Raw genomic sequence first — 26,487 nt, forward strand, 5'->3', positions numbered from 1 at the left:
GAAATTTATTTTCTTTTTTGAAATACTTAAGAAAGAAGCAACCTGTCATCAGATCCAGCACCGTGCCCTCAAACCACTCCCATGGGCATAGTGGATTTTTCTAAGCACCGACCTTGTGTCAGGAAGTAGACAACCAATGGTGACCAACACAGAGTCACTCCAGTTGATCGCTAGACAGTCTGGTATGAGAAGGCTAGGGAGAAGTTACGAGTTCAGGCCCCTGGCATTTCAGATCCTGGGATGTTTGTGTAGACTTCAGCAGCTGAGCACACTCCACCCCCATCCAGACCTCCCAAATCTAAAGTGTCCCACAGTTTAGAGCAACACTTTGGATCTTGGGTTTTGCAGTTACAAATGTCCATCACCTATCAGATGAGGTAAGTGCTTCTAAGGGAGCATAAAGTAGACTGAGCTGTGATGGGCTGTCATCAGAGGACAGCATGGGCTTCTCTTCACAGCCCTTGCCTTATTCCAGGGTCTTGTTGCTCTGAAGCATCAGCTCTCAACCAGAGGCACGTCTGAGATATCTAGAAAGCACTTCACAATGTTGGGAGTTCATATTTTTAGATCCTGTTGTTTGGCACAACTCAGATGGAGAGTGGTACTCATATTAACAGGAAGAGACCGGATGCTTCTAGTATCTATAGTCTACAAGGCAGCCAATGACAGAGTGACCTGGCACAGAATGGTAGCAGTGACAAACTGGAGATAGCCTTGTCTAGTTTTAGAAAGGTCTGCTTGAATCCTAATTTTGTGCCCCCCAACCCTACATCCTTTCTCTGACCAGCTTAGTGATAGGATTGTCTTATACTGAGCATCCCTGGTTATCCACTGATTATGGGTGGCAACACTAGAATCCTGGTCCATGTCTCTGTCCCATCAAGCACTTATTTATAAGAAACACATTGAAGAGACATGATGGCAGGACATGCTTTTTCATGATACACTGTTTTAATCTTGCTCTGTTAGCCACTTGTGAGTGAGTGATGAACATTTGAACAGGAACCAAGTATCTGGACTTTCAGCCTGACTGATACAAAATATTCAAGATCTCTGGATCAAAATAACTTGTTGGAACCCTCTTGCCCTCAGTTGTCTCTCCTGTTTCATGGCTATGGCTCCAAAAGATGAAAGATTTACTTATTTTTCAACAGTGCATCACATGTCTCTGGCAGCCTCTCAATAGTTGGCCCTCAGCTGCCAGGATCTCCTATCTACAGAGCAATTTGAAAGGATGCTCAAGTTACCAGAAATAGGAAAATATCTTATTATATTGAAGGGCTACAGTCTCTTCTGCCGCAAAGAGCACACTGGCCATTCCTTCTCCTCTCTTGGACCCAGGGTGCAGAGCAGGGAGGAGATAACAGGTAGCACTCTCTCTGTCTCTGTCTCTGTCTCTGTCTCTTTCTCTCTTTCTCTCTCTTTGTCCTCTCTTTCACATGCTCCTTTGCACCTCTCATATTCATGCAGAGCTGTCAGATTAGACTGACGCCAAGCCAGATGCTCTGGCCTGAGCTTCTTAGAAACCCACTCTGAGCCTGGGAGCAGGAGGTAGGGACCTCAAAGATGTTTGAGCAGCAATGGGTCATGGGAGGAGTGTCTCAGAAAAATTTTGTTTGCACGTCCAGAATATCTCAGTATCAACTTTTGAGGGTCCCTGGAAATACTCACTCTCCAACATAAGGTCAAGCTTGAGTTGGATCTGTTCAGAGTGTGTAGACAAGAAGGCAGCTTAGTTCCTGGCCTCTATCTAGTTACTCATACATCAGTAGGGCCTTGCCACCTGGTGTCAACTTTTAGATGTCTCACCCATTCATTAAAGATGTCTAGCCTGTGGGTCTAAGGATTGCTATGCTATCAAGGGGCAGCAGTTTTAATGGCTAGGCATTCTTTTGTGGGGAGAGAAAGTTGTCCCCCCTAGGCTTGAGGTGGAAGGGATGCTAGGACTTATTGCATAGGAAGGAAAGCTGATAGGTGGTCCTCAGAGCCATAGAGACCAGCAGAGTGTTCTCTAGGGAATACACTAAGGCATCTATTTGGGGATAGTTTTCAATGGCTGAGGCAGAGACACCACACTGCATGTTAGAAAATGGTGACCCATCTCTATGCAGTTTGTGGAGCATCTATTCTATTCCTTAATGGGCTCCTGGCAGATTCTCTCTTTTCACCAGAAGCTTACATGAAAAGCACTCTCTCTGTTCTTTCATTACCCCTTCCTCCTGCTTCTGTTTGCCACGTTCATGGCCTGCACTGGAAAGTTGGAAGGGGGAAGCAAACCAAGACAAGGGAGCTGTGTCTCAACTCAAGGTCTTTGATCTCACTTGATCATGCTTGTATTTTTAGGGCTTCTGTGCAAGAGTCAACTCTGGCTTTTAGTGGAGGTAAACTGTACCACTGCAACCTATTGTATCACTCATTTCTGCATTCAACAAAAACTTTATTGAGAGCATGCTGTGGTCTAGGGATAGAGCTGTTTCCATGAGAAACATCAAAATGAAGTGACACATGTTCCCCTTTTCCAGGAAGGGTGAGTGGAAGAGAGTAGGTGAGACAGTGGCCTAGTAGACTGCACATTATCTTGAAGAGCAGAGCTTCGGAAGCAAAAGGACAGTACACCGATGGTGCTCTCATCAATGTCACCTAGGTGGCAACAGTGGTGAAGTGCCACCAGGGCCAGTGTGGTACCTGATGGCTGGTCTGTGTTCCCCGTGCATGAATTGAAAACTTACAGCAACGTCCAGGAAGACAAGCAGAGGGAGACAGAGGAAGAAACTGAGCAGGAGTGTGGGCAGTGCTAACTCTAAAAAACAAGCCAAACCAAAACAGGCGTCATGTAGTTCAGGATGTCTGCAAACGATGTAGTTCAGGATGGCTTCTGATCTAGCCTTCGCCTACCAAGGGCCCTGAATTGATCATCATCCTCAGTTTGTAGGTGCTGTGGATCAAACTCAGGGCTTCATTCCTATCCCCCTATTCTTCTTCAGTCTAGTGATGAATCCTGTGTCTTTTTGTTGTTGTTGTTGTTGTTGTTTTTGTTTGTTTGTGTTTTTGAGACAGGGTTTCTCTGTATAGCTCTGGCTGTCCTGGAACTCACTCTGTAGACCAGGCTGGCCTCGAACTTAGAAATCCACCTGCCTCTGCCTCCCAAGTGCTGGGATTAAAGGCGTGTGACACCTCTGCCCGGCTTGACCTGTGTCTTGATGCCATAGGATGTTATGTGCACATGCCCTTCTTAGCTCTTCCTCCACTCCAAACCAGGACACATTGATGAAGGGACGATGGCTTCTGTGATAGGGATTCTCAATCAAAAACACAAAACCAGTAAACTTAATCTCTGTAAGAAATCTCACAAGGAGTCTTAAGGCAGATTCTTTCAATCCATTCTTTATTGGAATGAGGTAGAATTTGTTTTCTGTTCTGTAAAAACAGAAAAATAAATAAACTGCTTCTAAGAACTATTCGGAGGAAGGAAGCATGCATGTATGTAGAGATGCACATTTGAGGACCCCAACAAGGTGACATATATTGTCTGTTCTCCATCTCCCCTACCAAGAGGTGACACAAAATGTGATTCCCCATGAGATGGAGGAGAAGGATTCTTTTAAGTTTGCTGAGACAGGGACTACAGACAGATCTGCCTTTGGAGCAAGAGCAGGACCACAGGGAGAGACATCATCAAAGTGGCAAGGACTCCAGTCTGTGCTCAGAGGCAGCCAAGGACACGGCAGTGAAACGCTTCGCTGTGTCCTGTTTCCACTGACATGCCTTTATGTGCATAATAGACTTCTCTTCTTCTGCTGCCAAGAAAGCTCCAGGAGGCAGCCTAAGCCTTTAGGGAATTCCAGAGCAGGAAGTAAGAAGGAGGCTGGGAAAGAGCAAACTTGGGCTGCTGTGAACGATGATGGGAATCTGCCTGAATAGAGAGAGTGTTTTAAAGTAGAAGAAGCTGAGAACATAACATGCTCTGATCCTATGTGTTTCGGCCGACTTACACATGCACAGGTGATTCTAACCTTCAAGAAGCAGGAGGCTCCATCACCCAGCAGGGTCCCTTGGACCCCTTCCCCATCAGCCTCTCCCTCAAACAACTTTCATTCCAGCATCTATCACCACAATTAATTTTGCCTGTGGTTGAATTTGGTTAATGAAGTTAAACATCCTTCTGTTTCTGACTCCACTCATTCAACGTTATTATAATGAAGCATGTCTGCCCTGTTGGATGTATCAGTCATTTTTAAAATGCTGTGCGCAATTCTATAGTATGAATGAACCACTATTTATTTCATCTTTTCACCTGTGGATAGAAATGTGGGTTGTTTCCCATTTGGGATTCTTTCAAAGGAAACTGCTGTGAACATTTCTCTGTATACCTTTTGGAGGACACTCATGTCTTACAAGTGTAGCTGGGGTGGCTACTCTGGGCTCCGCCTTAGGCACATGCACAGCTTTCTACTCAGTGTGCTTTATGTACAAGACAAAGGTAGCCCCAAGGATGTCTGAGCGTCTGGAGATGGAAAGGCCTAGAGCAAGGCCAGTGAGTGGAGTTCACAATGGAGAGACTAGGGAGATTCTGGAGGAAGTATGGTGGTACAGCCTGGTCCAGGGAAAGCTGGTAAGGAAATAAAGGTTAAAAACAAAAAGGAGTTCAATAGGCCGGGGGTGCAGCTCATGGTAGACCATTTCTCTAAGGCTATGAGCTTGATTTCCAGCAAAGCACACACACACACACACACACACACACACACACACACACACACACGCCCAGTAAAGGGACAAAGGCACATGTGTCAGATGGGCACTCCTCAGATCCTGCCAATCCCATTTATTCATTAATAAAATAAAAAGGTTGCACGAGGCAATTCCTGAGTGGCATTTGAACTGCCGCATCTTACAGTAGTGTCAATATTGTGTGGCTGTGAATTACAACTTTAATAATGAAACTTCTAAGATGATTTACTAAAGAAAGCTCATAGTTTCTTACACATGTTATCTTAACATCCACATCTATATGTTAAGAGAAAACAAAAATGAGTGTATCAGTGGAGCTTCAAGTCTCCACAAAGGTTTCATTACAGCACCACAAAGGAACACAAAAATCCCTGAGTTCTCAGTCCCTTAAATAAGAATGTTTATTTATAAGTAACCTACAAATACCCTCCCTTTAAATATCACTAGTTATAATGTTCAATCGATATAAAAACTGAAATTTTAGGACTGGAGACATGGCTCAGCGGTTAAGAGTGTATGCTGCTCTTGCAGAGGACCTGAGTTTGGTTCTCAATAGCCACTTTGGTCAGCTCAAAACTGCTGACAACTTTAGCTTTTTTGAGCTCCACAGGCACTGACCATATGCTTTCCCCTGCTTCCACACCCCTTTGGCATCCACATATACAAGTGTGATGGTTTGAATGAGAATGAGCCCATAGGGTCATAGATTTGAATGCTTGGTTGTTAGAGAGTGGCACTATTAGAAAGGATTGGAAGTTGTAAGCTTGCTGGAGGGAGTGTTTCACTGGGGGTGGGCTTTAAGGTTTCAAAAGCCCAAGCCAGGCCAAAGGGCTCTCTCTTCCTGCTGCCTGTGATGCCAGTGGATCTGGGTATAGAACTCTCAGCTATTTCTCCATAAACCTCTGAAACTGTAAGCCAGCCCCAATTAAATGCTTTGTTTTGTAAGAGTTATTGTGATCACGGTGTCTCTCTTCACACCAATTGGTCACTGACCAAGACAATGGGTAATTAAGAAATATTTTAAATAAAATATCTTTAAATATTTTAATAAATGATTATAGTGTATTGACCAGAAATTAAATGGAGTAAAATAAAGTGATGTTCAAAATATTTTCAACATGGGATTTATTGAATCTTTGGAGACAAACTCACAGGTGCATGGACCAACTCAGTGTCTTCTTAGAGCTTTCCCCACTAGACTAGTCCAGCTTTTTTCATTAAGACTTCAGGGGAAGCTATTGAACCCCTCATCAGCCACTTTTTGCACCCCAGCAGAGAGCATGTCCCCCAGTAGCCTTCTCTATTTTTGGTAGTCTATCTCCTTCTGGACTCTTGCTACGTGAGTCACCATGCCTTGCTGTCTGTTGACTTTTCTGTCTTAGTCCCTGCAACCCAAAGTTGGGCACAAACTGGGAGCCATCTTCATTCACTCATTCACAGTGAGCTATCAGGTCCTCTGCTGACATTTGTCTATGGACATGATGCCTAGTCCAGTACCACCATTTCCAGACATGGTACAGACTCCACTTTCTCCTTTTCTGACTTTAGCCAAGTGACCAAAAAGAACTATAGCCCCTAGAAGACATTTTCTGACCTGTGGCTTCTTGTCCCACTCCAGTGCTATGACATGGCTCATCCATGGGTAGCACTTTCTCTGGAGAAATCAGGTGAGGCTCTCGATGCATGCTCATTCATGTCAGTTGGGTAGAGGCCAAATTATCAAATCAAACATAGCTCAAGAAACTGCTTTAAGAAGTGAAAACAGGAATATAAGTATGGTTGTGGGGCTGATTATTCCAAAAGTTACCAGCAAAGGCCTTTTTGTTCCTGTTGTGCAAGTTCTTAGTCCTTGGCTCCATTTCTATGGCTGAAAGGTATGCTTAATTTGTATATGAGAGCCAACTCCAAGTGTGGTATGGTCTGCTGGCTTAGTGGTAAATGTATCAGAGACTAGATTTCATGTTTCCACAGTTTCTATCCAGGGTAATCAGGCACCTCAGTTCATAAAAGCACCTGACACCTGGAAGGCTCTGGGCTTATTTAGCCAGAAGATATTCCTACCAGACTCAGTGGGCAGCACTGGTAATTCACAATAGTGTAGTCCCATGCCAGGGACAGAACATTGAGCCCTCTTGGAGCCACAACCACATACAGAGCTTGACATGGCCAAACAAGAAGCAGAGAATACCTGTACAGACCTCTGCCAGCATCAATTTTGTGATGTCCCCTGCTACTGGCCTCATCTGCTGTATTAATCACTTGTCTCAGGGCTGTGACAAAGGGCTTCATACAATGGTTTCTCTGGGCCTCCCTGCAGGAACACCCCTGATACACACCTAGTCTCTGCAGCTTTCCTTAGTCACAGAGGGAGATTCCAGAACCCCCTTCTTATATCCTTTAAAGTCAAAACCATGTGGCTGAAGCTGCCCAGTTCTTCTGCTTAGTGAGACTGGAACTTGGTCCATTCATTCAATTACATTTGCATCAGCTTTCTGTTGCCCATGGCTTCCCTTATTGCATGAGCTTTATTTTTTTTTTCTTTTTGGGGGGCTGGCGAGATGGCTCAGCCGGTAAGAGCACTGACTGCTCTTCCGAAGGTCCTGAGTTCAGATCCCAGCAACCACATGGTGGCTCACAACCACCCATAATGAGATCAAACGCCCTCTTCTGGTGCGTCTGAAGACAGCTACAGTGAATTACGCCAGAATGAGTGGTGCCTGAGAGCAGCCACACATGATGGGTCACAGCCATCTGTACAGCTACAGTGTACTCATACCCATAAAATAAATAAAATAAATCTTTAAAAATTTTTTTCTTTTTACAAGTTGGAAGCTTAGCTGGGTAGGTTCTTACACTGAGGTCACCACCTCCTTTATTCCATTTGACATCAAGCTTTTCCTTAAACTCTTTATCTCCTGGAGCACAGGACTTAGCTCCATTACACTTACTGGTGCCCCCTTTATTTCTTCATAAACTGTACATTTTGTATTTTTTTCTTGCTCAGCTTGTTTCTTTTCATTATAGATCTGAATATCATGTGACACAGCCAACTCTAGTCTGTCTTGGAATCTCCCCTGCCAATACCATTAGTCCAAATTTCTTTAATTTAGCCTCAGACAGATTTTTTTTGGAAAAGGGTAAAATGTAATTATATCCTTTGTCAAATATCACAAGAATGGTCTCTAGGCCACTTACTAATATTCTTTTATTTTGAAACTTCTTGAGCTGGGTACCCATAGCTCAAATCACCCTCAACTGACTTTCAAGCTCTTAATGGGATGGCCCATCAATCTCTGTTTGATGAGTTCAGCTACATTCTTAATCCAAAGTCCCAAAGTTTAAATTCTGCCAACAAATGACGTGCTCTGGCCTGTCATAGCAATACTTCATTCCTGGTACCAGCTTATGTTTTCATCAGCATTCTACTGCTGTGAAGAGACACCATGACCACAGCAACTCTTATAAGAGAAACCAATCAATTGGGACTTGCTTACAATTTCAGAGGTTTAGTCCATTATCATCTCCATGGCATGGCAGCTTGCTTTCAGGCTTGATCCAAAAGCAGTAGCTGAGAACAACATCCTGATCCATAGACAGAGAGAGAGAGAGAGAGAGAGAGAGAGAGAGAGAGAGACAGAGACAGAGACAGAGAGACAGAGAGACAGACAGAGACAGAGACAGAGAGAGACAGAGACAGAGACAGAGACACAGAGACAGAGACAGAGACAGAGAGACGGAGAGAGACAGAGACAGAAACAGAGACAGAGACAGAGAGAGAAAGACTGAGCTTGGCATGGGCTTTTTGAAACCTCAAAGCCCACCCCCCAATGACACACCTCCAACAAGGCCTCCCCTCCTAATTCTTTCAAATAGTGCTACTCCCTCATGACCAAGCATTCAAATCCATGAGCCTGAGGCAGGGTGGGGCGAAAGGCGTGGTTAACAGACCACAGATATACACATAGAATTGCTTCCATGGTGATTCTAAATCCCATCAAGATTAACTGTCACACCTGGGAATAGGTTGAAACTACATGGTTTTGGGTCCCTCCCCACACCTGCTGAATTACAACTTCAGGGTAACTGTAGCAATTAGCATTTTATGAAGCCCTCAAGATGCCTCCGAGGCCAGGGAAAGAGCCTTCTCTAGGATGGGATGCCATGTTGGTCCTGAAGATCACCTCTGTTGATAATTATTTGGATTTTCAGAATATGGCTGGAGAACTAGTGGGGGTTTGAGCAGGAAGTCTGGGTTCTTGCTTGCTGGAAAGTCCTAAGTTGAATGCATTAGTCAGTAGGAAGTCGAGATGTTTGCTTCCCAGGAATCCTGAGTTTCATGTATTAGTGAGTGATTAGACTTTCACTGTAACAAAAGGTATTTTACTTAGAAAAGGTTTTTTAGGATTACAGATTTAAAAGTGTTGGTATATGATCAGAAAAACCCATTGGGCTTTTTGAGATAGCAGAACTTGCCTATCTCATGGCCATAAAACAAAAGAGAGAAAGGGGACAGGCTCTCATGAACTCCTTCAGAGGCACACCACAAGTGATCTAAGACCATCTTGCAGAGACCCATCTCTTTAAAAGTTCCAACACTTCCAAATAGCCTCACCCTGGAGGCTAAGCCTTTAACAGATGGGCCTTTGGGGGAACATTTAAGGCCCAACCCCAGACAACAGTTGTATTTCAGATCCATTAACTTATGTGGGAACAAAAGGCCAACGCAGTGTATCCCATTTGGTTATAACACTAGTGATAGATATATCCTCAGGCAATGAAATATTAGCATTGAGAACCTTGAGTTGGACTAGATGAAGGCACTGCTCTTATGGAGCAGGTGTTGTTTGCAGCACATATGAAAGATGCTAAATGTTTATTTAATTGAATAAATCAGGTAATGGATGGCTCCTTCCAAACTTTATGGAAAGACCAATGAAGTCTACTTGATCTTTGCCTGTATGATCCATAAATGTTCTTTCTTCATTAGGAGAAATCTGGTGCTCATGGCAAAGTCTGTCTTAGAAATGCCCCCAAGTCTGTTCTCTGGAACTTTATTAGGTTCATTATCAGTTTCTAAAGCTGAAAACCCACCTCATCTATATCACACAGCACCAACATGGCCCTGTTATGATTCTGTTTACACTCATGTGCACTCCAAATTCTGGAAAACCTGGGAGGAGGAAGCAAATGAGTTCATAGCACCTTGATAAAGTTTCTTTAATTAAAGTATTTGCCTTGATGTACCCCATTCATTATTATTTTTATTATATTATTATTATTTGTATTATAAAAAGCTGTTTAGAGGATGTGTGTTCAGTTGTGGAAGGTGGGATTTCCTACTCTTGACTTCCATGACTAGGTAAATAGAAAAGGCGAACCACTTTCTTTACTATGTCGCTTCATATGTTGGAGCAACAAGTGGGACCCTGCTACTTGAGATTTTGATTCAAGCTTACGATTGCTGTGTATTGTTCAAAGCTTTGAGGGGACTGTGGGGCTAGGTTAGTGTGGGACATGCTATAGACAGGATATTAATTTTTAACCATTAATCTGAACCCTACAAGAGAGCAAATTACTTGCTCTTTCAACGTTTCTCCCTTGATGGATGAAGTACATGGGCACTGTGGTAATTTGAGCCCTAGGTATAGGGATTTGGTGAACCTCCATGTTCCAGCATGTGGCATAGCATGACTGACTGAGGGAAGTCCTGCAGAGTCTGAGCTGCATGATAAATACTGTACTCTACAGGAGAAGCCGTCTTCAGTGAGATTTGGCCAATGGATATGTTCTTAACCTTCCTGATAGGAGGAAATCCTTAGGCTCTCTATAACCTTGAAGGTTAACTAGCAAACTTTGTCTTTGTCAGTCCTATTATTGGTGCAACATTTTGTTCAATGCTTATTTTCATAATTCAGAAATGAAGATATTCTTTCCATAGTAAAATTAGGCTTTAAGGGTTTTTCCTATTGTTTCCTTAAGAAAATATACTGTGGGATTACTTTTTTGTTAACCCCAGCAATTGAACTTTTATTTAATGCTTATTTTCATAATTCAGAAATGAAGATTATTCTTTCCATATTAAAATTAGACTTTGAGAGTTTTTTCCATTGTTTTCTTAAAATATATTATGGGTTTACTTTTTTGTTAACCCCAGCAGTTGAACTTTTATTTAATGCTTATTTTCATAATTCAGAAGTGATTATTCTTTCTGTAGTAAAATCAGGCTTTAAGGTTTTTTCCTATTGTTTTCTTTAGAAAATATACTATGGGTTTATTTATTTTTTTGTTAACCACAGCAAAATGTATTTTGCTAAGCTTGGTTAGTGCTGGGTGCATGCCCCAGTATTACTATATGCTATCTAATTCCCTGGAAGAGAGTAGGGGTAGGGGCAGCATATTCTAGAAAAGTGTTGAATGATATGTGGAAATCAGGCCTGGATTTTTTTTTAGGGTAAAGTAAATTATAAATAATGTTTCCAGGAAGCCGGAGATAAGTGAAGGAGGCACACAGTATTTCACAGAAGGTCAGCTGCAATTTCCCAGGATGTAAGAGCAGAAAAGCTAATTTGAGAAATCATGTTAATAACAGGTTTGGGTTCTAAAAGTTTTTTTTTTAAATGAGATTTTATTATTTTGATTTATTTATTTTTAAATTGTCATATACTATGCACTGGGTATATTTTTCCTTCCTTTTGTCCCCTTCCCATCATTCCCTTTGTTTTGCAGACAGCCTCACTTGTACTTTCCAGATATGTACACGTACATGATCTTGAGCATCTGCTTGTGATCTTAGAATCACAAATGAGAGGAAACATTTGATATTTATCTTTCAGAGGCTGCCTTAATCTGCTTATTATTATCTCCAGTTGCATCCATTTTCCTGCAAAGACATAAATCATTTATTCATTGAGATAGGGTCTGATATAACCCAAGCTGGCCTTGAACTTGTGTAGTCAAGAATGACCTTGAACTTTTGGTGCCCTTGCCTTTATCTCCAGAGTTGGTAGAGTTATAGGCATGAGTTCTGCTGCCCAGTTTATGAGGTGCTGGGGATGGAATTTCAGTCTCTGTGCATGCTAGGTAAGCACTCACCAACTGAGCCACACCCCAAACCCAAACTTCCTTCTTATGGGGAGTTTATAAAAATCCCACTGTGTACTTTAAGAAAGTCCATTCCTCTGTTGTTGGACAAAAATTTCAAGCACTTATAAAACTTTATAAAAGATATCCTAATGCACTTTGGGAAAACATTCAGACTTAATTAGTGAATGAAAACCACCTTCCCCATCTGGTTCGCACCATCTATAAGTGGAATCAAGAATCAACAGGTACCATAGGTCCACGTAAGCCAGTGCTTTCTTTATCTCCATTAAGTCCCCCTAATACATCCCACAAAGAAGACACAGGTCAAACATGTTTGCTTTATGTAGCTTTTTATTTAAAAAAACAAAAGCAAAAACACTTCATTCAAATATGCCATCAGATATGCTAATTAATTATGTGTTTGGCAATCTTCTGATAGGATAGGTTAGCCTTGCTTTATATCACCTTATACAAGGTCAAGCTGAAAGTACAAGAGATAAAGAATTCCACTCCTGTGTCTATTTCTGTCAGGGCAAAGAAAGCCGGGCTGAGGTAATTGTATTGCAATGCTCTACTGTGACTGAATTGCTTCTGTCTGTACAAAGCCCCTTCTATCATTTACATTCACAGTGTTCATACATCTCTCCTGTGTGTAGCTCTAAGAACAAGTAGATCCTCTTGTGTAATTTGTGTGATTAATAGACTCAGTTCTGGTCTAATACTTAGACTGTAGGTATATAAATTATTATAATCATACAGGCAAAATTGCAGGTAGGTTTTTATATCTGTCAGGCTCTGTTTTTTTTTTTTTTTTTATCATTTCTTCATGGAGAACAATTATTAATTTCCAACCCCAAGGCTGGATGCTAGGTTCTGATTTGGAACATAAATAGTCCATCAATTTGTGATGCACTGTGGGCAGTGTCGATAGAAGGTGAACTATTCACTACATCTGGAAGCAGGGAGAGGGGTAATACAGCAAGGGTAAAGAGGATAGTGCACGGAAGATTCAAGCTGTAAAAGAATGGGAGCACACCCCCAGATCCCAGACACACGTGTGCGTGTGTGTGTGTGTGTGTGTGTGTGTGTGTGTGTTCATAGTGTCTGAAGATGTAACACTTCCTTTCCTGGCCACACAGGGCCAGTAGCTGTGCATAAACTTCAATTTCAAAATACACCAGGAACCTATGATAGTCGTACTTGCTGCCTTGGATCCTCTGTCCTGACCATTCCTGGTTTTTGTTTTTTGATTTTGTTGTTGTTGTTTTGTTTTGTTTTGTTTTTTGTTTTTTGTTTTTGGCTCACCTCAGCACCACCTCACCCAGCCTATCTCCCTATCCCACACCTGTCTTGCGCCCACTAAGTCCAATCTCATTATGTTTTAAGCTTAGCCTTAAAAACACAAAAATGTTCCGCTCTCTGTTCTATTCAGACCTCTCCAATGTCTTTTCATAACAGACCAAGATCTTTAGAAAGTTCCTCTTGCTTTGGCCCCTACTCATACCTCCAACTTTCTGCCTCCCCACACCCCCTGCTAAAATCCACATCTTCCAACTTCAGTGGCTTCTTGTCTTTGCTGGTGAGTCTGTCTAGCCCTGTAACTTGTGGGCTAAATTTTCCCCTTAGAGTTCACATTCAGCCTCTGCTGAGGCAATGCCATCTTTGAGGGACTGTCCTTGGTCTCCCAGTCTGCCTTTCATCATGTCACAAGCACTATCTTTCATATTTATTTTATCCATGCAATTCAGTGCTAGAAGTGACATGTATTTGATTATGTGTTTGTCTCCAGGTGGACCAAGACCCTTGGACCCTTCCCTTTCCATCCCATGCTTCAGAAGGGCTTGGTGCATACTGGTGCTCAGTAAATGCTTGTAAACGAGCAGATGGAGGTTCCTGCAGTAGCACTCAGACCTAGCTTATGTATGCACTGTCTTGGATGCACATCACTAAGAGGGAATAATGGTTGCAAGCAACATCACCAAGGTCTGGCCATTACCATGTCAGAGCCAGACTAAAGATGAAATAGCAGTCAAGGGCATCTGCCATGGCCACTAGAAGCCATTCTGTCTGTGTTTGGCGGTCCTCTCACTGATGAAATTCCCACAAAGTTCTGATAAACATGCCTGAGAGAAGACAGTCCCTCCATGATTCCAGCTGATCATAGAACCTCATGAGATGGTTTAGTCCCTGAGAGCTAAGGACTAAACCACCAACCAAAGAGTATTTATGGAGGGACCCATGACTCCAGCTACATATGTAGCAGAGGACGACCTTCTCTGGTTATCAGTGAGAGGGGAGTCCCTTGGTCCTGTGGAAGCTTGATGTCCCAGTGTAGGGGGGTGCTAGAGAGGTGAGGCTGGAGTGGGTGAGTGGGTGGGGGAGCACCCTCATAGAGGCATAGGGGAGGGGAGAAAGGATTTTTTTTTCAGGGGGGAAATTGGGAAGAGGGACATTTGAAATGTAAATAAATAAAATAACAACAACAAAAATGAACCTCATGAGAAAGCCTGTTCCAGTTAAATTCCTCTTAGAAAAGAGGAGAGGAAATGAGCAAGAGACCCAAAATGGATGTTCTACTGGAGATACCTCTGACTGCCTTTTATTAATTTATTGTCTTGCCTTATTTATTGAGGAGCTTAAACCAAGAAGTTGCCAAGAGCAGAGAGGGCATGTTTTAAGAGAAAAAGAAACTGCATGTTTTAAGAGAAGAAGAAGAGAAAGGAATCTAGCAGTTGACAAAGATGAACACTAAGAAAGTTTCTAAAACATCCTGTTCATCCTCTGGAAAGTCAGAGTGGACCTCCTGATAGAGTGTGCTTGGGGAGTGGAGTAAGTGTGAAGTTCAGAGGCCTGGAGTTTGGCTCTGCTTCTCTCTGAGTTATAAGATTCCTGGGCATGTCGGCTGATCTCCACACAACTCATTTTTTTCATCTGTGACTAATGACTTCATTTGTCACTGTTATGTGATCCCCATCCTCTAAAGTGTCTGAGAAAGACATCAGCAAGAATGATGGCACAATCTAATTGCCTGGCCATGGTGGGTCTCGTGGAAGATGTCACATGGAAAAGGCCATGTGAGCAAGTTCGGCAGTGTGGGTGGGGCCAGCACAGGGAAGGGACACAGGAAGGGAATGACCCATGCAAGGACTTAGGATTCCAGGTTCTAGACAGGAAAGTTACCACAGGTCACTGTGGATGGCACTGAACTTGGGAAGCTGAGGAAGTTAGAATGAGGTTGGAGAAGGTGGCTGGCTCCACTATAGTGGCCTCTTAGCCAATGAACAACGTGATCAAAGGGCTCATTTACAAATGGGAACTTCTGCATAATTTACCGATTAAAGTGCTAAGGTTGCAGTATGGTTGCTGCTGTGCATTCCCTGGAACTCCATACCCTGGAAGTTTGCTTTGAGATGATGAGACCTTTAGCAGTGGTTAAATGGAGATATGGAGGTGGGTCGTGATGGTAGTACCTCCATGAAGAGATTCACAAAGCTCTTCTGGAACTTGATTCGTTCTTAGCAGAGTGAGCTGTAGTAAAGCAAGTTCAGCTGTCTCAGCTCTATTTCTCATACTTCTTATTGTATGTCCATGATTCATCCTCCCCATCTCCTACATTCATTGAAACCATGATACTCTTTCTGTCTGTGTTGTGATATAGTAAGAATCACCTTATCAGAACCTAGAAAATGCTTGTTTCATGATTTTGGGTCTCTAAACTCTGAGCCAAATAAACCTCATTTATTTATGAAGTACCAATCGTCAGGCATTTTGTTATAACAGCAGAAAGTGAACTAAGATTCACATTATTTTTTTAACTTAAATATTGACTATTTTTGGTACTCAAATTTTGTATGCATGTTCTAACTTTAACTCTAATGTTTCTGGGGCACCATGGATGTTAAGGTCAGTGATCATCTGTAAGACTGAGAGTTCTATGTAAGATTTTCAGCTGGTTAAATGGCCCAATAATGAGTGTGAATCTATTCAGATCAGGGATCTACTTCCTGATGGTCATATACATCCTTCAGTTCTGTTCATAAAAAACACTTGTTTCATTGTGGCTAAGGTCCCATGGTTGCAGTGAGCTGTGGGTCACAGCCTCAAAGCATAGCTGATTCCCTAAACTCACCGTTTGAATTCCATGTAGTCTTGTTGTCAGCTGCTCTTTTTCTTCTCGTGCATTTAACAACACACGCAGCTATATAGTCACTTGTATGGTCATTTGCATATGATCCCATGCCCTCATTTGCATGTGATCCCATGCTTCTCTGGAGAGAAAGGTCACATTGCATGGAAAGTCCTGCTTTGCTACTCTTGCTGATGTTACTGTGACACACTAGGTTCCAGCTGAAGAACAAAATTATAAAAATCCTGCCCATTTTAGCATCCAGACACACTGTTAGTGTGCTGTAAGTGTAAATAAAGTTTTATTGGAATACAGCCCTGCTTATCTGTTGAAGTATTACCCATGGCTACTTTCAGTAAAAACCAAGCCCCTTTAGATCTTTTGATAGCTTTCTTGTCCCTTCTCTTTCCTGCGACATTTCAGACACATTCCATGCAGGGAGAAAGTGATCTCACACGTGTATATGTGTGTTCACCACATCAGCTTTTGAACAAAGTCCTCTCATGGGCTCTAAAGCTCTGCTGTCCCAGGCATGGCTCCTGTGCATTTATGCAATCAGATCGCCCATCAGCTTCCACTGACTCATGGAAGCTGGGACACATGTGTTTAACATCTATTTAAATCACACTTATTACCATAGTAGCTAGGCATTTGGGCAAGCTTGCTATTTTTTTTGCTAGAAAATAAAAAAATCAATTTAGACAAAATAAAAACCAGGTCAGCACTAAGGCCCGCAGTGACCCTTTCCCTCAGCATGCAGAGCAAGGGGTGAGAATCAGGTCAAAGTGTCCCCAATAAAAGGTGTCAGTCATCTGGAATGTATTTGCTAGCCCAGGCAAAAAAGTAGGTCACCCCAGCTCCCCCAAGTTGGCCAATTAGACTGAAGTTATTGTGTGGTTAGAAATAAAGGCTGTGGGTACCCAGCAGAGGCTTGCTCTCCTGGCAGACCGATATTCTAGGATAAGTTGAATTCACAGAAGCCTTCCACACTAGATCCACCTTCGTCTACTGAGGGCACTTTACAGGCACATGCCAGGGGCCTTGGTGACACACCACAGGACAGTTCTGAAGACTGGCTGTACCTCACCTGTGGGATGAAGTGCATCTATTCCCTAGCCACATGCTTAGAGTGCAACTCAGGAGGGTTAGATGGGCTTTGTTTACATTGTGAAGTTTCTAGGGCTCCAACTGCTTCCTGAGAGACATTGAATCAGAATGTCTGCTTTGGTATGCAGGAGGATGGAGGTGGTTAGTGAAACAAACATCTCTGAACCTCAGCTCTGGAGTCAAAAGTTTTGGACTCAAATCCCCCACACCTTCCATAGCTGTTCTGCTGCACAGCTGTGGGAGATCCAGTTGCCTCTTGGAGACTCAGTTCTTGCACTCACCTCAGAGAGACGCGGAAATATCCTACCCTATTGTGAAGGGCAGCAGCAGCATGCTCTCTGAAAAATGGTTGGAAAATCAGGAACTTCACTGCAGATGATATTTCTAAGCCATTTTAAGTTACGGATGCTGGAGAGACGGCTCCTTGGGTAAGAGCGATGACTTCCTCTTGCAGAGGACCCAGATTCAGGTCCCAGCACCCACATAGCACTCCACAATCACCTACAACTCCAGTTCCAAAGGATACAAATGTCCTCTTCTGGTGTCCATGGGCTCTTGAATGCATATAGTGCATATAACCTCATGCAGGCATGTACATGCACAGATACATATACATAAATATAATAAATAAACCTAAAAATATTTTTAATCACAACATTTTTATTCATAGGGGCCATATATATCTGCTTCTTAAAAATAAAATAGGCGGAGGTGGAGATTAAAAATTAGATCAAAGGAGGAATATAGAGAAGGGAAGCATCATACTTTTAACTAGAATAGTCAAGGACTTTTAAGATGGCATCTAGGTTTGGTGTTTTACTAGTTCTGTGGATGATGATCCTATTTAAAGAGATCTCTGGCAATAATTAAATGAGTACAACTAGGAAGAGGAGCAGTTGGAAGGGTGGGGGGGGTAAGAATAGACAGTTGACTGTTGCCTTTGCTGGATCTGAGGTATGTGTTAATGAAGATTACATAATTGGGTGTGCACATCTGAGGCTTAAGGGCATAGTCAGGCTGTAGCATAAATTCTATATCTTCAGTGTCCAGGAGGCCTTTGAAATTGGACTGGATTTGATCTCTAAGGCCATGGGTGTAGAAAAAGGGGGGGGGGCTACAGACTCTAGTCCTCCAAGGAGAAAAATAGGAAGGATGAAGAAGGGAGTCCCCAGAGGGACTGTAAGAGAAGTGAGGCAAAAGGGAGGAGGAGGAGGGAAAAGTGGGGGTGGGGGAGAGAGTGTGTCAGCATGATGAGTAAGAGAACGTGTGTGTGTGTGTGTGTGTGTGTGTGTGTGTGTGTGTGTGTGTGTGTAGGAGGGTAACAAACAACTGTGTTAAACAGGCTTCCTGAGTGGTAGGCAATGATGCTATCCTGTTGCTAGCTCTTCACTGTATCGTGGAGCAGCATCACAGAAAGGTGCCTCCTCGCTGGGAGTCTTTGGTGTTTGATGTGGTTGACATAAGGATAAATACCAGGCAAGATGGCACTGAAGGCCACATACGAGACTTTCAATTTTATTTTCTAGGCAGATGGATTCAGTCTTTTATAAATAGGTATTTTGGGGAACAGAAGGGAAGATGTATTGGAAGGCAGCGCTATAACAAGGAAGATTCCAGGGAATAAGACCATTTCTGTATTTGAAGTCTACTCTGGAGAGAGCCTGAATGACAGGAGAAATAGTTACAAAGGGGAGAGGTGTGTGTCAGCTTTCATTAACAGTAACAAAACACTTGAGGAAATCAAGCTATACGAGATAATTTGTCTCACAGTTTGGAGCCTTATTGCTTTGAGCCCCTGACACATCACAAGTGGAAAGCATATTTGGTGAAGTTAAATTATTCTCCTCATGGGCAAGAAACAAAATAAGAAGATTGGGTAGGCTAGTGCTCCCAAATATCCTTCAGAGATGTGCCCTGAATAACCCAATGACTTTGTACAAGGCTTTACTTCACAAAGGTTCAGCCACCTCCTGATGGCACTCTCTTGGAGGCCCACACAAGGGCCTCTGAGGGACATTCAAGGTCCAAACCCTATCAGGAAGATGGACCTGAGAGACATTGGACAATAGAAATAGCAACATGTACAACATGTGGTCAGTGGTTGTGGAAGGGTCTACGGAGGGAAGGATTAAGACAACTTTGGAGCTTCTATCTTGTGACTGGGGCATAGGGTTGGTTCACAGTGGCATTTTGCTGAGAGATGGAAAAGGGGGCTGTCACATTAACTGGTTTATGTATCAATTATTAAGAATCAGCAGGGACCTGGGAGCTCCCCTCCTCACTAATTACTTAGCTGGTAATTAGCGCTGGCTGATTAATGCTCTTGCCTGCCCCCCCCCCATGGGGTGGGAGGAGAGGCGCTGAGCCATTGTGAGTTTTGGAGTTTCATCATGGAGAGTGTGCAGTTGGTGGCACACCTCCATTCATCCCTGTCACCCAACTCTGAAGAGCCATCCTCAATATCAGGGTTTCCTTTTTCTATAGCTCTTCAGGGTTCTTGCTCAGTCGGAGGAAACGGGAGTTGTGTGTGCCATGGGTGACGATTCTGAGGCATGGCATTTGCAGAGATGCCATGGCAACTTTGATCTTCAGATACTCGCTATTAGTTGTCCATGCATCTGTCAAGTTCATGTCAAAGTTTAATTTTCTGCTTTGGATCTACGGCTTCTCCTTACATGGGCCTTTGTTTTCCTGAGAAAGGCTTGCCTGCTATAAAAATGAATGAATGTCCCCAAGGCTGTTGTAGCAACTTAGTGGTAAGTGCTGAAGAACAACCTGAAGCCATGTAGCCAACGTTCTTGAAACATATTAAGTCCTCCAGAGATCTAAGTTGCTTTAATTTATGAGGTACACTCCAGACTCTTGTTGGAGCAGTGAGGAATTGCATACTTGGAAGAAATGGTCAAGATGCCCCTTTTCACTTCCCAGTTCCAAGCATCCTCATGGAGAAGATCGAGAAGAGCCTTGGCAGCAGAAGCAAGCAGAAGTTGCTATTGAGTCTGCTGACAGGGAGCAAGGAAGCTCCCTGCTGCTCAGCTCACTTCCCTGTCTTATCCAGAGAAAGTTCCAGCCCATGGGATGGTGTTTTACTTATTGAGAGTGGCTCTTCACCACTCAGCTAAACATCTCTGTAATTACCTTCTTCGTCACACCCAGAGGCATTTCATCTAAGGCAGTGGTTCTCAACCTTCCTAATGCTGTGACCCTTTAATACGGTATCTTGTGTTGTTGTGACTCCCCAATCACAAAAGCATTTAGTTGCTACTTCAGAACTGTAATGTTGCTACTGTTATGAACCATAATGTAACTATCTGATATGCAGGATAACTGATATGCAACCTCTGTGAAAGTCATTTGACTCCCAAAGTGGGTCCCAAGCCACAGATTAAGAATGACTGGCCCAGGTGATTCTAAAATCCAATCAGGATAACAGTTAAGATTAACCTTCACAGGGCCCAATTTCTCATTTGGTAATTTTCAACCAGAGGCGAGTTGGTATCTACACCAAACCAGGATTTAAGCTCCCTAGAGAGGAGCATTCTACATCACACCTTGCTGTCTATATACATACATAACTACGAGGTCCTTCAGGACTCACTGGTGGGTGACATCATCTCAGAAGCCACTCTTGATTCCCCGTTTGTTGGATTCCCACTAACACACTGAAGTATCATAGATCATAGAGTAAACATATAGATTTTTCATTGTCTTATAAGTATCCCTGTCCCCGGCTCCATGAGAGTAAGATGCAGCCCATCTTATTCTTTATATTCAAGTGAATTTACAGACAAAATAAGGCCAATAGACTAAGTGACCTCTGAGATCCATGTTAGTTGTAATATTTCATTGCTCTGGTATCTCTAATTAAATATGCATAATCACTGAGCTTTTTCTTATTGGTGAACAACAGGGTATTGATCTCTACATAAACCTGAGTATGATACCTTGCTTTGATTCATCTCCCTCTTTTTAGTTCACAGTACTAGAGAACATAGGCAGACAGGACCATGAAGATGAATCCCTATAGCTTGCAAACAAATCAATAGGCTCCGGGAAGACGAGTGACTCTGACAGTTGTGGCTCAGGGCTGGGCCTGAGTCTCCTGTGAAGAGTCCCCCCTACCTTCTTCTCTGGCATCAAAGAGCTTGTGGTCAATGCAGTGGAAAAGAAGCATATTCACAAGGACTGGGAGTACGGAGCAGTGAAAATAAGAAAGGTTTGCTGCTGCGGAGGTGTGGGGAGATCTGAAGTCACTGCAGAAGTCCAATGAGGATTAAGGTGTTTATAGTGGTGGCTCCCAAACTGGCATTCTGTGGTGCATCCTTGGATTCCTGTGTCTCCTTTGAAGATAGGTGTTGACATGTACTGCAATACCTGCTGTTCAACGCAAGGGTTTCTGTTTGAGTCTGTGAGGGAATATGACAGTGTCTTAGCCAATGCCGGGGGTTGGGTGGGGGGGAAAGAAAGGGAATTGAAACGAGTGTGCACAATAAGTAAAGAGCCAGTGAGGATAGGATAGGATGCTGTGCTGTCATCTGAGGCAGTGACCATTGTATTTTTCCATTGCAAAGAACTATCATTCATTGTATTACGTCAGTAAATAATGTATTCAGTAAAGGTATATGTGTGGATTGCATGTACACATATACATACATGAAACAAAGTGTATGAGAGAGTGTGTGTATGCAAGCACCATTGTGACATACTTGCCTAATTTAAGACAATGCTGGAAGTCTAAGAGATTTGTGGAAAGATGGCTTAAAAGGAGTACCGTACCCTAGGAGCTGCACTGTTCAGAGCTGTAAACACTGACTCCTATAGCTTGTGGATCACAGTTATTAGAAGCTGCTGGCATAAGGGAGGACTCATGTGCGAGTTCTTCTGAGTCACTTAGGAGGCGCTCAGTGTGGGAGCCTCGCTACGTGTTCCCCATGGTAGGTGGCTATTCCCACAGGCCATTCTGAAACCTGCAAGGGAGTTCTGTTGTTTGGCTGACTTGAGGACTAAATCTTTGGTAAGATGTTATGAGGCACAGGCCTGAGGTTGGGAAGGGGTACTGTTCACATTGCACATAATTGGTATAAGCTAGAGGTCAGCAAACTGGACCATGGGCCAAATTTGGCTCATTCTATCCTCTTGTAAATAAACTTATTGGAGTGTAGTCATTTGTGTAGAAGGTGCTGCTCCCGCATGGTAGAGCAATGAATGGTTAGACTGAGCTCTCTACCACCTGGATGGGTCCTGTTGCACAGTCTAAATGTGATAGTCTCGGCACCATTTGAGGATTACATGCTTTTAATTTGTTTGATTCTCTAAAGAGACTTAATTAGCCTGTCCTGTTTGAGTAATTAAAAAATTCTTCTTGGCTGTTGCTTTGGGGAAGATGCATTGATTCCTCTAATGAGGGACCTCGGTCTGTTCTAAACATCAGTCACTACTTTCTTAAAATAGTTGGGAGATGGAGACTGGCAAGCTGCTCCCTTCAGGCTGTCTACCTGCCAGGTCTGGCTTCAGGCTGGACCACGGGTTGGATGCTTGTGTTTTCATCCATAGCTCCTCCTGTCCTTCTGCTCATTTGTTGTTTTCTATCTTTTCACTTTCCTGTTTCATAGCCACATCCGTCAAGGCTCTGAATGCTCAGTTTTATGTCCATTTGAAGTGACTTGAAATAAACCTATTAAAAGCCTAAAAGCTAATATCCATATAGAGAAAACATGAAATATTTGTCCTTAGGGATCTGTGTTATCTCAAACACTTGATGATTGTTTCTAAATATATACTCTTGATCACCAATTTCATAATTTCATTTTTTTCTTAACAGCTGAATAATGATGTTCCATTGTGTAAATGAACCACATTTTCATTATCTGTTCATCAGTTGATGGACATCTAGGATGGTTCCAATTCCTGGCTATTGTGAACAGAGCTGCAACAACCATGGGCAACCAAGCATCTGTATGATAAAATGTAGAGTCCTTTGTGTTTGCCCAAGAGTAGTAAAACTAGATCTTGATGTAGATTGAGTTTCAGGGGTTTTGTTTTGTTTTGTTTTGTTTTTTTGTGGAACCTTCAGACTGATTTCCATAGTTGCTATACACATTTGCCATCACACCAACAATGAATAAGTGTTCCCCTCACCAGAGTGGATTGTCATTTATTTTCTTGATTTTGGCCTTTCTGACTGGAGGTAATATAAAATATCAATATAGTTTTAATTTATATTTCTCCATGCTAGCCAAAGGTTGAACATTTAAAAAGTGTTTCTTGACTATTTGTGTTTCATCTTTTGAGAACTTTCTGTAGTTCTGCACTCTATTTTTAACTGGGTTGTTTGTTTTCTTGATGTTTGATTCTATTTGCTTATTTGCATTAGTTCTTTATATATTCTAGATTCCAACCCCCTATATAATTCATAAAGACTTTTCCTCATTCTGTAGGTTGCTGTTTGGCTCAAAATGGTGGTGTCTTTTGCTATATAGAAGTTTTTAGTTTCATAAGGTTCCATTTATTAAATGTTGGTCTGAATATTTGTTATTGGTGTCCCAATGAAAATTTCTAATTTAAATAACCACAGTGGTTGATTAATTAGTAAAAGACCAGGGCAGAAGAGGTGCACTCTCAAAGAAAAGGAAATAGAATATGATATTATAAAGACATGAAGGGGAAAACAAGAATACAGCAATTAAATGGTAAAAAAGAATGGGAAGGAAGCTAAAGGAGGGGACATGGGGAGAGAAAAGCCATATGGAAACCTATTACTATAGAAGCTTTCCAAAATGTATGCATTCATGAAAGGAGTTTAAATGGAGTAACCATGTATTGGGGAGACAATGCCCCAACTATATATCTTACACCACCAAGTAGAACCTCCAGTGCCAAGAATGGATTACATTTTATTGAACTATTGTCCAAAGGGGTTCCATAGACAACTCCAAACATCACAGGATATTTCCAAGACTATTGGTTACCTCCACAACCTTATGGTAAGGCCCTATTGCTGAAGATAGCAATTAGCTTACATCATCAAAGATAGAGAAATTGAGGTGGTACCCAATCACAAATTTCCCTCTTACTGACTAGGGTTCATGGTGTTGGGAACTATTCTTTATGATACTTGAGGAAAAAAGTAACTGTCAGTATCATCCAACTACAAGTTCTCTGATCTGCAACAGTGACCTGCCTACAAGATAGGCTGTTGCAATAGTGGCACAGATGTTATAGAATTAACCAACCACTTTCTGATTGGATTTAAGGTCCAGTACATGAGATGGGGCCCACATCTGACACTACTAAAGTAGCCAAAAAAAACCTGAGAATAGATATGCCATGAGCCTTAAGAAAAAAACCTTCTACTATCATTCAGTAACAAAGAAACATGGCAGTAAAATAATTCCTAATGACATACAGTCAGTACATAGTTCAACCCTCATTGAGAAGTAGATCTTCTTGTAGATGATAATTAACACAGATCATCAGTTTAACAATGTGCAGACAATGAGAGGCTTCAGAGCACATCCTGAATGGGATGCCTTTATCAAACCTCTTCTTTGAGGCTCAGGGATCTATGAGGAAGAGGAAGCAGAAAGACTATAAGAGTTAGAGGTAATAAGGATTCTAATGAAAAGGGTCTTCCATACAAAATAGAACTGATACATATGAAGTTACAGAGACTCTGGCAACATACACACGACCATCTTAAGTTCAGAACAGACAAGATCTCAGAATCGTGAGGGAGAGGTGGACATAAAATCTCATCCTCAACCAAGAAGCTATTTGAAATTGATGCCCGCTGTGAAAAGGAAAATCAATTTTTCTCTAATAGGATGTCAATCATACTCAATTGGAGACTGATTCTTCAGGAGTATCAGCCGTACTCCTGAGCAGACCTTTGGGCCAGGAGTGGTTGGCGAACATAAAACAGACTGTGATTTTTGTGGGCTCATTGTTTCATTTCGATTTGGTAGTTTGTCTTAGTGATTTTATATTTGTCTATCTTATTTTGTTTTGTTTTTAAGAGAGAGAGAGAAAGAGAGAGGGGGGACATAAAGTTGGGTGGGTAGGGAGATGGGGACCATCTGGGAGAAGCTGGAAGAGGGGAAATAACATAATCAATATGTTTTCTAAAAGCTTAATAGAAAGAAAAAGAAGTGGAGTTGATTTGTTCACTTCTTATTCCTTTCATGTTTATTCACACTGGCAGCTTTGACCCCCAGCTGTGGAGTAAGAAGGGAAAGAGGTGGACAGCCCAGCGACCTGATCCTGAGCAATATAGAAGTAAGTCTACATGTCTAAAGGCCCAAGTCTTCAGTGATCCAGGGTTTTAGCAAATATATCTTCAAGTACACAACTCACCTACAAAACCACATAAAACTAGTCCAAGCTTGGACAGAGCACCAAGGCTGTTTGGAGTAGTGACTTGGAAAGGGTTTTCTACTCAGGCAGCCTAGAGAGTGGGCGGGGGTGGGGGGGCAGTGTGAGGCAGAATGTGATGCAAAAGCAGTAGCTAAAAGGAGATGTTCACTGTCAAATGGGCTCTGCCAAAACAACAACGACAACAACAACACAGGCTGGAGAGATGGTTAAAAGCCCTGGTTGCTCTTCCAGAGGTCCTGAGTTCAATTCCCAGCAACCACATAGGGGCTCACAATCATCTGTAATGAGATCAGTTGTATTCTGGTGTATCTGATGACAGCTACAGCGTACTCATATAAATAAATAAACCTTAAAAATATGGTGTTGAGACTATCCAAAAGGATGATACCAGAACCTTCTTAGCTAACATTGCTTGCCCTCACCAGATCCATTGATCAACTTAAGCATATATATGTGTACACACACACACACACACACACACATATTCAATCATTTGAGTGTATAATTCAGTAGCTTTAGATATACAATGTTCTTCAGCTATTACCACCATTTTTTAATCTCCCTAAATAAAACAGAAAGTTACTGTGTTTAACTAACCTAAGCTTATAAATGATATGCCCCATTCTGCTATGTCTGTTTCCTTGGAAGCAAGTCACCAAGTTTAGTGCACATGAATGGGCAAGGGATTGACTATACCGGGCAAGAACACCAGGAGCTCAGTATCCTTGGAGGTTATGCTAGAAACTAACTATAACAAACATGAGCCTAAAGTCAAGATATCTTACATAATCTCTCTAAGCCTCAGGGTTAATCTGGGCAGAGGATGCAATGTCTTAATCTGTTTGGGCTGCTGTAAGAAATATATCACAATCCCAGTGCCTTATAACCAACTTATTTTATTTCTCAAAGTCCCAGAGCTGGGAAGTTCTAGTCAAGTCTGAGTCTGTGTCTGGTGAGGGCACAGACAGCTCATTCTTGTGTCTTTGTATGGTTGGAGACTAAGGGTTTCTCCCTCTCCCTCTCCATCTCCCTCTCCCTCTCCCTCTCCTCCCTCTCCCTCTCCTCCCTCT

At 42.4% G+C, this 26,487-nt stretch overlaps 1 protein-coding gene across 12 annotated transcripts in view; it reads left to right on the forward strand.

Moving 5' to 3' along the window:
- Rgs6 (regulator of G protein signaling 6) overlaps nucleotides 1-26,487 on the forward strand; it is a 559,464-nt gene that overhangs the window by 206,286 nt on the left and 326,691 nt on the right. Inside the window, exon 2 of one of the 12 annotated variants that reach the window (XM_031356057.1) lies at nucleotides 25,245-25,318. The exons of the other annotated variants lie outside the window; for them this stretch is intronic. The gene's annotated coding sequence lies outside the window, so the exon portion shown is untranslated. The remainder of the gene's footprint in view (nucleotides 1-25,244; nucleotides 25,319-26,487) is intronic. 12 annotated transcript variants of the gene reach the window in all.

Source organism: Mastomys coucha, unplaced genomic scaffold (assembly GCF_008632895.1).
Source record: "Mastomys coucha isolate ucsf_1 unplaced genomic scaffold, UCSF_Mcou_1 pScaffold6, whole genome shotgun sequence".
NCBI lineage: Eukaryota > Metazoa > Chordata > Mammalia > Rodentia > Muridae > Mastomys > Mastomys coucha.